Consider the following 12,838-nt stretch of genomic DNA (forward strand, 5'->3'; position numbering starts at 1 on the left):
ATAGGATTAACGGAGTCTCTCGAGAAAGTTCACCGAAGAGCAGCACGGTTTGTATTATCGCGAAGTAGGGGAGAGAGTGTCACGGACATGATACACGATTTGGGAGGGTTATCATGAAACCAAAGGTGTTTATCGTTGCGGCGGAATCTTCTCACGAAATTTCAATTATCAACTTTCTCCTCCGAATATATAATATTTTTTTGACGCCGATCTACATAGGAAAAAAGGATCATCATAATAAAATAAGGGAAATCAGAGCTCCTACTTAAAGATATAGGTGTTCATTTTTTCCTCGCGCTGTTCGAGAGTGGAATAATTGAGAGTTATTGTGCAGGTGGTTCGATGAACCCTCTGCCAAACACTTAAGTGTGATTCGCAGAGTATTCATGTAGATGTAGATCTAACGCAAGAATTGGGCAGAATTTCGGAAGATTTCCCTGAGGAGGATTCCAACAACTCTACCATCGATGCCAAGCCGAATACTTGATTGCATACAGGACAGAGGTGCACCAACGCGTTATTGACTTGTTCAATTTGTGACACTTTATCTAAATTTCCAACTTTCCTGAAACTGTCTGCACAAGTACATCATATTTACCAGTTTCCATCCCTTTCGGATAATTCCTTCGTGGTGCGTCGTTTTTTTGTCTTAGACAGTAAATGAGAAAGTAAAATCGATCTAGTTTTGAGTGGAAGAGAGAACACAGGTTACCTACGAAGGACACTAAGAACAAACTCGTTGCATTAATGTGTTGTTTGATTCTCATCCTTCTGACTGTTTTGACGTGATCCACTACGAATTACTCTCTTGTGCCAACCTTTTCATTTCAGATTAGCGCTTGCAACCTACGACCTCAATTATTTGTTAAATATATTCCAATATCTGCCTACCTCTACAATTTTTACCCTCTACAGCTCTCTCTAGTATAATGGAAGTTACTGCCTGATGTTTTAACACGTATTCTATCACCCTGTTCCTTATTCTTGTCAGTGTTTTACATGCATTCATTTCCTCGTCGATTCTCAGGAGAACCTCCTTATTCTTTACCTCATCAGTCCACCTAATTTTCAACATTCTTCTCTAACATTACATCTCAAATGTTTCGATTCTCTTCCGTTCCGCTTTTCCCGCAGTCCATGTTTCACTTTGCCAGAAATTTCTTCTCAAATTCAATTCTATGTTTGATACTAGTAGACTTTTCTTGGCCAGGAATGCCCTTTTTTGGTGTGCTAGTCTGCTTTTTATATCCTCTTTGCTCCGTCCGTCATGGGTTCTTTTGGTGCCTAGGTAGCAGAATTCCTTAACTTCATCTACTTTGTGATCACCAGTTTTAATATCAAGTTCCTCGCTGTTCTCATTTCTGCTGCTAGTCATTACTTTCACCTTTCCTCGATTTACTCTCAATTCTGTACTAATTAGACTGTTCATTCCATTCAGCAGATTCTGTAATTCTTCTTCGCTTTCATTGAGGACAGCAATGTCATCAGCTAATCTTATCATTGATATTCTTTCACGTTTAATTTTAATTCCACTCTTGAACCTTTTCTTTTATTTCAGTCATTGCCTTTCGATGTATGGATTGAACAGTAGGGACGAAATACTACATCCCTGTTTTACACCCTTTTTAATCCGTATCTCGTTTTTGGTATTCCATTCTTATTGTTCCTTCTTGGTTCCTGTACATATTGTATATCACCCGTCTTTCCCTACAGCTTACTCTTATTTTTCTCAGGTTTTCGAACATCTTGCACCACTTGACATCGTCGAACGCTTTTTTCAGGTCTTCAGCAACTTGTATTTCTGTAGTCTTGAATTTTCCTGAACATTTTTGTACTTCCTTTTTTCGTCGATCAACTGAAGTATTTCTTGTGTTATACATGGCTTCTTCGCAGTTACCTTCCTAGTACCTATGTTTTTCTTTCCAATTTCTGGGATTGCCGTTATTAGAGATATGAATTCCTTTTCTACTTAACTGCCTACTGACTTATTCATTATCGCAATAGCTGCAGCCTCAGAGATCTTCAAGTGTATCTCTTCATTCCTTAGTTGTTCTGTATGCCTTTTCTTTACACAGTGTGTCTTCCTGATCAGACTCTTAAACTTCAGCCTACTCTTCATCATTGTTAAATTGAGATCTGAGTCTATATCTGCTTCTGGCTATGCCTTAAAATCCAATATCCGATTTCAAAATCTCTGCCCAACATGATAATCTAATTGAAATCTTGCCGTAACTCCCAGCCTTTTCCAAGTACACCTCCTCCTCTTGCGATTCTTGAAGAGAATACTCCCTAGTACTAGCTGAAATTTATTCCTGAACTCAGGTAGTGTTTCTACTCTCTCATTGCTACTACCAAGCCCATATTCTCCAGTAACCCTTTTTTCTATTTCTTCCCCTACAACAGCATTCCAATCCCCCTTGACTATTATATTTTCATCTGACTATACGTACTGAGTTACCCGTTACATATCCTCATATACTTTCTCTCTCTCTTCATCTTCTTCTTGGGACGTCGGCATGTATACCTGAACTCTTGTTGTCGGTGTTTGTTTGCTGTCGATTTCGATTAGAACCCTACCACTGAACTGTTCGCAGTAGATGACGCTCTACCCTATCTTCCTATCCATAACGAATGCTACTCCCGTTATACCATTCTCTGCATGCTGTTTATATTATCCAGTACTCGTCTCACCAGGAATCTTTGTCTTCTTTCCACCGAGACCACGGGTGTCAATACTTGGCATTAATAAGGGACCAAAAGTCGTGTGCTAGTAGTGTCCTTGTGCTACGCTGGAGACACAAAAGAGGAGAGACTGACGCTGCATATTTTGTGTCCTTTCCAAACACGTGGTTACTGGTGCTAGTCTCCAAAATAGGACTCATGTGATGAAACACGTCTCTACTCGGCCCGTCAATTACTCAAAACATTTCTGCAAGTCTGTTACTGCGAGGATGTACAGGATCTCTAACGTTATTTGCTTCCAATAGGCAGGAAGAGCAAGTCTGTACTGTAATAAACTGCTCGTCCACTGGCGTTGAGTCGATCGGCCTTGATGCAGGGCACAGTTCAAGAACGAAAAACAGCCTAGAATAATACTCCGCGACAAACAGTTCATTAGAAATGCAAGTACTTGTTTGTTTTGTGTCGAGACAGAGCAAGTGCTCAGCAACCTCAGTTACATGAAGAATGTGATAGGAGGTAAGTGCAACATCAGGATATTCGCCGCGCGATGCGTCATCCAGTATACCGTTGACATGAGATGATTAGAGTGGAAACACTACATCGGTTCTGGTGAGGGAAAGGCTGTGATTGGGTCAAGAGTACCATAGCGGCACTTTCCTGGAATGATTTTGAAATATCTCAACAAGAAATTTCGCACAATGCTCTAAAACATAGACCACGAGAGCAGAAATTCGATGATTTAGCACTGGTCACCTCAGGTTCTGCTTCATTCAGCGTATGTCGTGTAAGCTGTACAGTGGCATAATTTTTATTAGAACCTCCGCTGTGTGGTACAAGTCTTTAGTTACTACTAATTACAGCGTGAATGCTCCATTCAGTCAATGAAGAAAATATAAACGGCCCTGCGCTTTAGACCTAGCGTATTGCGAAATGTCTCCTTGGTGTGCTTCATGTAACTGGTCGGTAGTTTTCTAAATCCGCAAACGTGTGACAGTGATTAATTTCAGCGTTGTCACGAATATAGTATTTAAACGGAGATGCTGTTCAGATTTACGGAGAGTACCTAGCGTGGTCCGGTGTGGCAAGAAATTTGTATATCTTTACGAGTTGGTACTTCGGAATTTTCTGCACTAATACGTGTTGGAATTGCAACAGCCAGAAACAATATTTCTGCAGAACCCACACTTAGAGTTTGTGTGGAACAGAGAGCAAGTGATAAGAGACCGACTGTACAGAGACAGAAGAGACATATCCTCTTAGGTAACAAGAAATATTTGTGTTATGCCAAGCCAGCCAGCGAAGAGCTGCAAGACGAATTGGAAAGGTGTAACCGGGTGCTTCTTCGATGACAAGTTGTGCTGTATCAACGTGAGTGAGTTTCAGCGATACAGAATGATCGATCTCCGTGAAGTGGATTAGTCGTACGGTCGCATTTCGCTGCATACCAGGCATGCTGCTGCGACAACGTTTGAGGGGAACCGCTGTAGAAAGGAGTGTCAGACACAGTGACAAGCAGGTATTCTATTCGACCTCCTAATCTGACCACAGGCTGCAATGAAAGCCACACTGTCCGCTCGACCGTAAGGAACAGTACACCTTCCTCCGCAGTGCTTTTTCGATGGCAAAGTGCTACAACACGTGCGGACCTTCTCACGTCGGCGGTTTGGCGTTGTCTGCTAAATGGCAGACGTAGGTTAATGGACTTTTTTCCTTTTTTTTCTTTACGAAGCTCATTTTGTCGACTTTCATTGTCCAGGGACTTCAAGCACCTCAGACCAAAATATTCACGTTTAAACTGAGCTCATATTGGTAAATAACGTCCACACCTGCTGAGCTTAGACATTACCGTGGTGATCACATTCTCGAAATCAGCTTTATGTTTTAGTACAGCAGACAAACGGCAAGTGTGATAATGTTGGAATTTTGGGCACGATTGGAGACAATTTTCCGAATCGTCTCATAGGGCTTGCCAGCAATTGTAACAGCAAACTTCACATGAGAATGCTTTTATAGACTGAGGTACTGCGCCTACTTCCAGCAACTTTAAGTGCAATGTCCAGGGAAGGTAATGTGTAGCCCCATACATTAACAACACGAAAGCCTTCTTCGAAGAATGACAAAAACCGCTGTTTCCCTGATATACACGATCCCCTGAGATCGTACCCGTGGCTGCAATCAGGGACATGATTGGTTGCCAACTTGCTAGTTTCTTTCCTCCAGTTACCAGTGTTTAGAATTTGTCTATTAACATTATAAACCGGGGAGAGGGGGGAAAGGGAATTCCCCAAGAAAATGTTGAGGACCTCCTTCATGCCACGCCCTATTTAGATGTTCTGAATACAGAGCGCGGTAGATTCAGGGCATGCTGGATTTTGAAATTCAGAGATCGTGTAGATAACTCTGTTACCTTAATAATTTTTGTTATTGATACATATACACTATACTATAAAGTCCATTTAATGGCGTAATTCGTCTCTCATATACTGTTTATCTCTTGCAGGAGACACTGCCGGTCAGTGCTAGAAAGAATTCCCTATAAGCACAAGTCCAGAAACAAATACTTGTTGCAATATGGCTCATTTTGCTCGAATCGAGAACAGTCAGTACTTGTTGGTGTAGGCTCTCTTCCTGTTGACGTCCACTGCTTATTTCTTATGCCTCTGTACTTAGCCACCTGAATGTGATGTTACTGTCGTACACAGGATGTACAACTGTCTAGTGTATCAGCAATTCCTTGCATATCGTTCTGAGCTTGTGGTAGCATTACAACAAGATTAGTCATTCCGTGAAGTCTGAACAACATAAACAGTGAAATGGGATCCTACTATTCTACATAGGAAACTGCAGGCATGCTGTTATGCTACGGTTTAGCCAACGGCCTTAATCCAGCCACCTCTCATTTAGTCATATCCGAATGGTATCTCCAACGCTACATTTCATTTGAAAAAGAGAATGAAATGATCGTATGGCATTTATTGGTCGGAATATCCTCTTCGGGGTTAGGCTACCGTATTGCAAGTCTTTCTAGTTGACGCCACTTCGGCGACTTGCGTGTCAATGATGATGAAAATGATGATGAAGGTCACACAACACCCAGTCCCCCGCCGGGAATCGAAACCGGACCCCCTTGGATGGTAGGCGGTAACGCTACCGTTGCGCTGCGAAGGCGGAAAAATGTTCAACAGCGTGCCGTAACGACTTGTAGAGAAAGGGGTATTTGAAAAAAGGACAAGAGATCGTGGTAGACGTCATGCAGTTTGCACCTGAACTTGGAAGGGCGAGAGTAGCGACGGGTAGAAGGTGATCCTGAAACAAGTGAGCGAATAACTGGAGGTGCTGAAGACTCAAACCGTGCTCTTACGTGCTCCATTTGGCATAAGCAGTTACTTTACCAAAATCAGTTAAAGAGTGTGCAAGCCCTCAGTCCACGAGACCGCCATACCGCACTGTAGTTGTGCCAACTGATTCTGTAGCCCCGCAGTTGAAAACTTCCATTCTTTGTACAGCCCTGTTGACATACACTCAGTGTGAGATGACAAATTATCACTGTATCTAAGAGTGGATAGATGTAATTTCTCAAGCGATTATGGAACAAGGCATCAAGTTTGCTTTAGTATCATTGTATGGGCTGAATAGGAGTTGCGGGTGGTAGAACCATAGGGCCATACACTTTACTGGACAAATAAACACTGTTTGTCACCAGTCTCTGCCCAACAAATTACCAGCGCTGTTGGATAGAAACAACAACTGGGCACCACCCTGTCCTTTACGCCTCGTCCGACGATTCTCTTTCTTCCGTTTCCTGGGCTTATCTCCTGCCTTCATTGAGTCGGATGGAGTCGACATGTTAATCTGGATTCGGCAACGTTAGTTCCAGAGGGTGGCCGGATGTCCTGCCTGTCATGACCCTTCCCCCCCCCCCTCCCCCTCCCCCCTCTCCCCCCAGGAAGGAATTTGTTTGTGAACTCCGTAAGTCTGCATCTTGTGTTATTCCATGACAAAGTGTGCGAACGTTTTCGAAATGTTTGCAAGTCATGTAACTGAAGTGGGACGTGGTTACCAGCCTAGTACTGACGTAGTCGGATGTGGGAAACCATCTAAACACCGCATACAGGCTGGCTGGCACACCGACTCTTGTCGTTAACCCGCAGGGCGGATTCGATCCGGGGCCACTGCGTCTCCCCGAATCCCGGAAGAGGCGTGCTTACAAGCGTTGCTATCCGGCGGGTCCTCGTCCGATAGTGCCAACGCAGGTATTTAGTGTGTTGTGGATTGGTCGAGGAGATTCTGGTAGCATGGCTTCCCTGTTCAGCGCACCATAATCCCTTATATTTCTGTATATGGGTGAGATTTATAGACTTTGATGCATACTGCACCTGTTGTCAAGCTGCACTCATTACAGTAACGCGTGTGTCGTTCATGTGTTCCAACGCCAGGTGCAAAGAATGTGATGTTAAGACTTTGTGTTTCTTGGAGAATATGTAAGAAGGGTGTGCAAGAATGAGTGGTAACGACAATGAGAACCTCCTGCAGTGTCAGAACAATTCTCAACAAGTAATTGATTCTGGAAATATGTCTACAGGTCTTTTTTTCTATTTTTTCCCACCAGTAGGTTCTCCTGTAAGAGAGGAAACTAATTAGGGAGTTATTCACAAGGCTGAAAGCAACCATGAAGCTAATAAATGATAAATGGTATGACAAACTGGTTGTTTGCTATACATATAGGAGACTTGGTAAAGAAGACACCAGAAGTAGGAAGCGCTAAGCACAGCAGGCTACAAGTCAACTGCGTCATTTTTGCTAATGACATGGCAGTGGTTATAGATAAAACAATATCTCTTCAAAGAGCACTGTCAAGAGTTGAAGAAGTATTCCAAGAGTGCGGAATGAAAATGAGCGCAAAGAGAAGTAAAGTAGTGAGAGTACATGACAAAGAAGAAAGTGAAAACAACACAAGGCCATACGGAACAGGTTGAGCAGAACAGACATTTGGAGAGATAACTCGTTAGTGGGCAAGTGAAAGAGAAATAAGATCAAGAATTGCAAAGGCAAAACAATCTTTTAACAGAAAGAAATGCGTATTAGGCAGAAAGAATTTAAGAAAACAGTTTGTTAATTGCTTCTTGTGCAAGGCTGTGAAATCTGGATGGCGGAGAATGTTGAAAATAAAATTAGTGGACAAAATGAAGAACAACGAAACACTGGAAAGGGTAAGCGAACAAAGAACTCTACTACACCTGATTGAGAAAAAGAAAGTAGGCTGAGTGGACCACGTCCTGCGCGTGGAACAGTAGTGAATGTGATAAAGAACGTATCCAGCTTGACAGAGCAGTTTCGCCCAAACTGTGGTGATGACAGATCTGTCCGCCAACGATAATCTGACTGAACACCACGATGATTTGAAAACGTTCGCTATTGAGGCCTACAGCGGGATAGGAGGCATTGGGTGAATAATGTTCAGGGTCTTCATTTTCTATTGTTTATAAACAAGAAATTCGAGACTTCAAGGTGTAATACAAAGAGATGACAAAAGTGATGAGGTAGCGATGTGCACATACACAGATGACCGCAGTATGGCGTACACAAGGTATGAAGTAGCAATGCAGCGGCTGAGGTGTCATTTATACTCATAAGATTCAGCGAAAAGGTTTCGTACGTGATTATGGCCGTATGCACTCCGTCGTCAGGCCACAAGTGGCCCACCGGGACCATCCGACCGCCGTGTCATCCTCAATTGAGGATGCGGATAGGAGGGGCGTGTGGTCAGCACACCGCTCTCCCGGTCGTTATGATGGTTTTCTTTGATCGGAGCCGCTACTATTCGGTCGAGTAGCTCCTCAATTGGCATCACGAGGCTGAGTGCACCCTGAAAAATGGCAACAGCGCATGGCGGCTGGATGGTCACCCATTCAAGCGCCGGCCACGCCCGACAGCGCTTAACTTCGGTGATCTTACGGGAACCGGTGTATCCACTGCGGCAAGACCGTTGCCAGATTGTGGCCGTATGACAGAAATTAACTTTGAACGCGAGATGGTAGTTGGAACTAGACGCATGGTATATTCCATTTCGGAAATCATTAGGAAATTCTCCGAGATCCAGATTGTCAAGAGTGTGCCGAGAATACAACATTTCAGGCATTACCTGTAACCACGGACAACACCGTGGACGACGACCTTCGTTAACGACCGGGAGCAGCGGCGTTTGCGTAGAGTTATCAGTGCTAACAGACAAGCAGTATAGCGTGAAATAAGCTCAGAAATCAATGTGGGGCGTTCGAAGAACGTATACGTTAAGACAGTGCAGCGAAGTCTGGTTTTAATGGGCTATGCCGATTCGAGTGCCTTTGCTAACAGCACGACATTGCCTGAAGCCCCTGTCCAGGGCTCGCGACCATATCTGCTGGTCCCTAGACTACTGCAAAACCGTGTCCTGGTGAGATGAGTCCCGGTTGGTAAGAGTCGATGGTAGGATTCGAGTGTGGCTCAAAATCATGCATCCGAGTTATCAACAAGGCACTGTGGAAGGTGGTGGTGGCTCCATAATGGTGTGGGCTGTATCTATATGGAATGGATCGAGTCCTTTGGTCCAACTGAACTGATCAGTGAGTGGTCGGTTGCGAGGTGCCGGGGCTAGCAGTGTATTTAACACTAAATTCTTCTAGAATCTACATATGTAAATGATGCTCTAAGCCCCCCCCCCCCCTATTCTAACTCCGACTTTTGCTGTTGTGCAAGGATTAAAAAAAATACGCGAACTGACTCTAATCAACCCTGCCAGTGGAGTAGAAGAGAGTTTGGCACCTGCAATAATTTAATTTGATAAATAAGTTAAATAAACGAAGGTTTCATTAACATAGTGAGGAATGATAGGGTTGCTCTACCGATTAACAGAATGAAAGTTCTGTCCAAAATAACAATATGATTTATTAAGACTAAACACAAAATAATAAACAAAAACACATGAAACATTTACAATACATCAAATTGGCTCAAATTGGATACTCAAACAAACGCTGTGAATGTGAAGTTGTGCCTAAACTAGATTGTGAGGATTATGACGAAGCGGTATGTGGAGCCAATTCCTTGCAACTCAAATCTTAAGAGAAAACACATAGCTAACCATTATTAATTGCTGCTACCCAAGAGAGAACAAAGTTAGAAAAAGACGAACAGGCGCGCTCTGCTGAGCTCTGATTATCACCTAGGAAAATCCCTGTCTGCCGGTGCTGCGGACATACATTACCAATCTGTCTTCTTAACTGCAAGAACACGATTTGGCGTACCGTTGGCGATGGCTGGTTGCTTCGACGGCCCGTCGTGGTGATGATAATGTCGCGAGTATAGCCCGAAACAAATTATCCTGGCCTGGTTGTTCCAGACTAAAGACTTCCTAGCAATACAAATGCGCCTCTGAGGGAGACGAAGAAAGCTCGCCACACAATCACTGACGGTACAGTGATTGATTTTAACAAGCGAAGTCACCCAGTAACTCCGATACAGTCAACATTAGCCAAAACTGCTCAAGACAGACAACATAGGCCTCTTGTACACAGAACGCTCAATTGCCAACTGTACACGGAAAGTTACGTTGAAGTCGAAACTTCAGCAACTTCGTCAAACAGTTACAATTAAATAAAAGTATATTAGGCAGCCCACGGAAGGCAGGCTGACCCGAGCAGCGAGAGCTGTCTTGTAACCTACTTCCACCGAAAGGCGACAGACGACTACCCACAAGAGCACCCGTACAGGTCGAACACACAACATTCCCGCCCCCACGACAGTGGCAGTGGTTAAACGTTCCAATCAGCAACTCGAAAACCGGCGGAAAATTCCACTCTATTGCCGGAGCACTACCATTCTACCAATGGAGATTCTTGGCGCCAATTTCTGCGCTGATTTTGCTACGTCACGGAGCTATGCCCTGAGCAAGCCAATCACAGTTACCATTTTGCAGAAAGCGCGGGAATTTTCCCGCCACAACTGCCTTGGTACACAAGTCATTCCCACGCCTCGCTGGTAGCCCGCCAGAAAGTGTTTTCGCTAAGTTTCTGCGAAGTAACGGAACCTCTAGCCCAGCCGCTACTTGAGGCCATTGCGGGCGTGTCTCTTGACAATGTCGGCGTCTGGAAAGCATTCACTCGACTCCCTCACACCCGTCGGCTTAACCCTCTCGAGATCCGCAGAGCCCGCCTGTCACCGGACCACCTGGGTGACGAGAGACACTGCGTGGGAAGTCCGCGTGTGAAGGAATAGCAACTTTTCACCGCATGCAATTAGAGACGAAAATCGTAAGATAGAAATATGAGAGGGGGCTCATGCCACCTCTCACGGTTACTTGGAGACCATTTGCAGCCACTCTCGGACTTCATGTTCCCAAACAACGATGGACATTTTGTGCATGATAATGCACCGTCACTGGGCCATGTTTGTACACGATTAGTTTGAAGAACATTATGGACAGTTCAAGAAAATGATTTAGCCACTCAGATCGCCTGACATGAATACCGTCGAACATTCATGACATATAATCGTGCACAAACTCCTGTATAACCCACACTTTAGCACTTACGGACGGCTATAGAGACAGCATGGCTCCATATTTCTGCAGGGGACTTCCAACGACACATTGACTCCATGCCAGGTTGAGTTGTCGCACTAGGCTGAGCAAAAGGAGGCCCGACACGATATTAGGAGGTATCCTATGACTTCTGTCATCTCAGTGTATGTTGCATAATGATCGTTATTTCTTCCTTCTTTTTGTCTATAGACAAATGTTTGCAGAAAAAACTTTCAAAGTTTCTCCTCAAAATGCAATATGTATGACATCTGTACAATGTTTAGTTCTTGTGCAATAAATAATTGAAAGTGTTTCCGGACTTTATGTACACCCTGTACATCCCACTGACATCTACATCTACACGATTACTCTGCAATTCACAATTAAGTGCCTGGAAAAAAGAGTTCATAGAACCACACTTAAGCTACTGCTCTACCATTCCACTATCGAACAGCGTGCAGGAATAACAAACACCTAAATCTTCCTGTGTGAGCTCTGCTTTCTCTTATTTTACTGTGATTTTACCCCCAATAGTTCCCTCCAGTACTAAACTGGTGCCGGCCGCGGTGGTCTAGTGGTTCTAGGCGCGCAGTCCGGAACCACGGGACTGCTACGGTCGCAGGTTCGAATCCTGCCTCGGGCATGGATGTGTGTGATGACTTTAGGTTAGTTAGGTTTAAGTAGTTCTAAGTTCTAGGGGACTGATGACCACAGAAGTTAAGTCCCATAGTGCTCAGAGCCATTTGAACCATTTTTGAACTAAACTGGTAATTGCTTGATTTTTCAGAATGTGTCCTGTCAACCAGTGAGCTCTTTTAGTCAAGTTACGCCACAGATTTCTTTTGTCCCCAGTTTTGTTCAGTACCTTTTCATTAGATGTGTGATCTATCCATCTAATCTTCAGAAATCTACTTTAGTACCACATTTCAACTTCCTGACACTTACATCCATGTTTCACGTCAACAAATTTCTCTTCTTAAGAAACTCTGTTCATGCAATCATTAGTCTACAGTTTATATCCTCTCTACTTAAGCCCTCATCAGCAAAACTCATCTACTACTTTTAGTGTCTCGTTTCTGAATCTAATTCCCTCGGCATCCCCTGATTTAATTTGACTACATTCCATTACCTTTGTTTTAATTTGTATCCTATTTTCTCTTTATAAGACCTATCCACTCTGTTCAACTGCTCTTCCTAGTTCTTTGTTGCCTGACAGAATTACAATGTCCTCGGCAAGCCTCAAAGTTTTTATTTCTTCTCCCTGAACTTTAATTCCTACTCCATTTTTTTCTGTAGTTTTCTTTACTGCTCTTTCAGTGTAGAGACTTCCTTTTCATGCCCCTCAACTCATAACTGCCACTTGAAGTCTGTACAAGCTGTATATAACCTTCTACTCCTGACATGTTACACCTGCTACCATCCGAACTTCAAAGAATGTATCCCGCTTAACATTTTCAAAAGCTGTCTGCAACCCTACAAAAGCTATAAGTGTAAGCCTCCCTTTCCTTAATCTATCTTCTAAGGTAAGTCATAGGGTCAGTATTGCCTCGGATGTCCCTACGTTTCTCTGGCTGGTCAAATGTGTGTGAAATCTTATGG

The sequence above is a fragment of the Schistocerca piceifrons genome, chromosome 2, assembly GCF_021461385.2.
Source record: "Schistocerca piceifrons isolate TAMUIC-IGC-003096 chromosome 2, iqSchPice1.1, whole genome shotgun sequence".
Lineage (NCBI taxonomy): Eukaryota > Metazoa > Arthropoda > Insecta > Orthoptera > Acrididae > Schistocerca > Schistocerca piceifrons.